Here is a 4,390-nt window from a genome sequence, read left to right as displayed (position 1 = left end):
GGAGAACAGTATGGAGGTTCCTTAAAAAACTACAAATAGAACTACCATATGACCCAGCAATCCCACTACTGGGCATATACCCTGAGAAAACCATAATTCAAAAAGAGTCATGTACCAAAATGTTCATTGCAGCTCTATTTACAATAGCCAGGAGATGGAAACAACCTAAGTGTCCATCATTGGATGAATGGATAAAGAAGATGTGGCACATATATACAATGGAATATTACTCAGCCATAAAAAGAAACGAAATTGAGCTATTTGTAATGAGGTGGATAGACCTAGAGTAAGTCAGAAAGAGAAAGACAAATACCGTATGCTAACACATATATACGGAATTTAAGAAAAAAATAATGTCATGAAGAACCTAGGGGTAAGACAGGAAAAAGACACAGACCTACTAGAGAATGGACTTGAGGACATGGGGAGGGGGAAGGGTAAGCTGTGACAAAGCGAGAGAGAGACATGGACATATATACACTACCAAACGTAAGGTAGATAGCTAGTGGGAAGCAGCCACATGGTACAGGGAGATCAGCTCGGTGCTTTGTGACCGCCTGGAGGGGTGGGCTAGGGAGGGTGGGAGGGAGACGCAAGAGGGAAGAGATATGGGAACATATGTATATGTATAACTGATTCACTTTGATATAAAGCAGAAGCTAGCACACCACTGTAAAGCAATTATACTCCAATAAAGATGTAAAAAAAAAACAAAAAAAAAACTACCTAACTCTTAGTTAATACATATCAGTGTAAAATGTGAGTGAAGTCGAATTAAAGTTAGGTTTTATTTGAAATGCTGAAACTAAGGGAGCCTTCCCTGCCTTTATCTTTTCCAGGTTAAGCTACTCAAACCCCTAAATACAATTTCTGCTCTCTGTCTATCTAATATTTAGTATATATGTATTTACAAGTATAAAGTAGAATTAGGTCTTACCTGTTCTCTTAAACAGATGAAGGTGGGAAAAGAAATGCTGATTAATATATATGAGCAACAAAAAGCACTGCAACAGGTATTCTAGGAGTTATAAGGTTTTGAGTGAGTAAAACCAAAGTCAAATGTTAACTAATACACCTAACTTTTAATTTTTCCCTATTGCATATTATACAGCGTTTAAGATAATGTGCTTTTATTAGAGAATTTGAAATAGCTCAGAAGAACTTCATTTTTTTTTTTGCTTTTTCCAATCCTGAATAATTATGATATAATAATGTCATACATTTGTATCATGTTTAACAATTTATAAACCATTTTTATAGGCATTTCATATAATCCTGCCATAACCTTAAGGCTTTGGTATTATTGGTAGTTGACAAACTAAAACTCAGGCAGGATAAATGACTTATCTAAGATCACACAGCTATTATGTGGTAGAATTAAACCCTAATCCGGGTGTTCTGCTCCAAACCCATTTTGTTTTCTTCTCTGTCAGCTTTTCTTTGTGACTATATACTAATATACATTGTGGTCTCTATCTTCCCTCCACAATCCAAATGAATCCCTGAGACTTATAGGTGAACATCTTAAATAAATATTTTTAAATAGATCACTTAGTGTTGAAACATTTTCATGTTGTAGATAAAAATTTAGGTATCAGAGCACAGTCATTTGATAATAAAACCAACTGGACTGATATAAATAAATAATTGGATTTAAAAATAAATGGGAGAAAAGACCAATCTCCACTGCATAATTCCAAATAATTTATATAGTTATTCTTACCATGGGGAGGTAGAGTATAACTCCCACCCCTTAATTTAGGCTGTGTACAGCAACTACATTCTAAGAGTAAAATATGGAAAGAAGGGAAAAAGACTGTTTACAATGGAGAAGACTGACAAGCAGTACCTCAGCCAAGCGATTGAGGTCAACATCAACAGTGTTAAGTCATGTTGATAGTATGTGCCCTTGACACGATGTGATGAAAATGGCACTTTACATCAGTGATCTTCCTCCCCCAAGCCCACAATCATGAGAAAAAACATCAGACAAACCCCAATTGATAGACACTCAGGAAATACCTGACAAGTGCTCCTCAACAAGGTCATCAAAAACAAGGGAAGTCTGAGAAATTCTCACAGCCAAGAAGAGCTTCAGGAGACATGACAACTAAATGTAATGTGGGATCCTGTGTGGGATCCTAGGACAGAAAAAGGACATTACATTTAAAACCAAGGAAATCTGAACAAACTGTAGACTTTAATTAATGATAATGTATCAGTGTCGGTTCATCAGTTGTGACAAACGTAAATGTTTATAATAAGGGAAACTGGTGTGGGCTATATGAGAACTCCTATTTTACAGCTTTTCTGTAAATCTAAAACTATTCTAAAATTAAAAGTTTATTTAGGGACTTCCCTGGTGGCGCAGTGGTTAAGAATCTGCCTGCCAATGCAGGGGACATGGGTTCAATCCCTGGTCCGGGAACATCCCACATGACACAAAGCAACTAAGCCCGTATGCCACAACTACTGAGCCTGCGCTCTAGAGCCTGCGAGCCACAACTACTGAGCCCGCGTGCCTAGAGCCCATGCTCTGCAACAAGAGAAGCCACCACAGTGAGAAGCCTGCGCACCGCAACGAAGAGTAGCCCCTGCTCTCCACAACTAGAGAAAGCCCACGCGCAGCAACAGACCCAATGCAGCCATAAATAAATAAATAAAGTTTATTTTTTAAAAAAAGACTAGAATAGAATAATACTTGGTAAACCAATTCCCTTCTTGGTGAATTTCTATGAATCAAAATGTTATATATCTTCCATCCTTAGATTGGCGTCAGAATGGGAGTTAATATCATTAGAGAATTATCTCAATATTGCAAATTATCCAGCTTGAGTGTGAATTATCTTGAAGGAAATGAGTAAAGTTGTTTGGTTTTAAGTAAAGAAAACCCACAAAATTATCAGAATAATGCCCAAATATAAGGTGACCCTGAGTATAAGGCAGTCTTATCTTTCCAATGAAAAAATATTTTTACATACATATTTAAGATCATAATTTTAATAAAATTATATATGAATTTAGAAATATTATTTCCCTCCACTTGTCCCTTTTTATGAAACAATGTTGCCTAAATTTTTTTACATGCAACTTTGATGTCAATATTTGGCACCTAGTAGGTTGTCAGTAAGCATTTATTGAATGAATGATAGTTTGAGATCATTGAGATATATGGAGAGCCCTGGATCACTCTGTGAGGATCCGTTGAAGGTTTTTGACCAGGAAGCTAATACACAAAGGTGGAGTGGTATTTAGCCTTTTCTCAGGGGAAGTGGAGATATCACAAATCTTCTGCTTAAGGGAGGCCAAGGTGTGGCCAGGTGTTGGCCTAGGGGCACAGACGGAGCCCTGATTTAGGAGTCAGGCAGATTTGGATTTACAAACTGCTGGAAGCTGAGTGGTCCCAAGAGTCTCTCTGAGGAGGTGCCACTGAAGCCAGGACCTGAGGGTGTAAAGAGTAAGGGCAGAAGCTCTCGGACAGGCATCACCCAGGCAGAAGAGAACTGTCTCGGAGACAGAGGAAGGAGCCCACTGTGACCAGAGGATAGTGACTGGGGACCTTGGAAACCATGGAAAGGACTCCATTTTCTTTTTAAGTGGAAAGGAAAAAATGGGATTGACATCTAATTTGCAGTCCTAAAAAACCACTTCCTTCTGTGAGGAGAATGGGTTGGAGGAGGAGTCAAGAATGGAAGCAAGGAGGCCAGATTGGAGATGATAATTAATAATAATAATAGCTAACACACTGCTTACTAAATGCCCAGGGACTGCTCTAAGCACTTTACATGAACCAACTCATTTAAGTGTGCTTCCCAGTTAGCACCCTCTTTCATTCTCAAAAGTACCACAGATTTTTTTGAAGTGTAGTTGCTGTACAGTATTATATAAGTTACAGGCATACAATAAATATAGTGATTCACAATTTTTAAAGGTTATACCCCGCTTATTATAAAATATTGGCTATATTCACCATGTTGTTCAATATATCCTTGTAGCTTATTTTATACCTAATAGCTTGTACCTCTTACCTCCCCTACCCCTATATTGCCTCTCCCCACTGGTAACCACAGTTTGTATGATAAATTCCAGGAAACTATGAATCAGCCAATTAACATTTTCAGAGGGGCTGATATTTGGAGTGCTCAGTCTCCTCTACCCATCATTTTCAAACCATCCTGTGAAAGCCGCTAACCAAGACAACTCTACAGTACAACATGAAGGTAGGAAAAGCTGCGGAATCTCATCTCTAAACTTCCTGAGGCCCTTCCTTTTTGTTCCCTGCTGTCTTAACCCTGTCTCTTGGTTCTGAGTTTATGTGGGCATTTCTATTTGTCTCTTTTTCTCAGTGTCTTTTTTTTTTCCTTTAACTCTCTCCCTTGAGTCTCTTTCC

The 4,390-nt window shown here is 38.2% G+C and overlaps 1 protein-coding gene across 2 annotated transcripts in view; it reads left to right on the top strand.

Moving 5' to 3' along the window:
* PDE6D (phosphodiesterase 6D) overlaps positions 1 to 4,390 on the top strand; it is a 52,805-nt gene that overhangs the window by 37,591 nt on the left and 10,824 nt on the right. The gene's annotated exons all lie outside the window — the stretch shown is intronic.

Source organism: Lipotes vexillifer, unplaced genomic scaffold, assembly GCF_000442215.2.
Source record: "Lipotes vexillifer unplaced genomic scaffold, Lipotes_vexillifer_v1.1 scaffold860, whole genome shotgun sequence".
NCBI lineage: Eukaryota > Metazoa > Chordata > Mammalia > Artiodactyla > Lipotidae > Lipotes > Lipotes vexillifer.
This window is presented reverse-complemented; position numbering and strand designations above follow the sequence as displayed.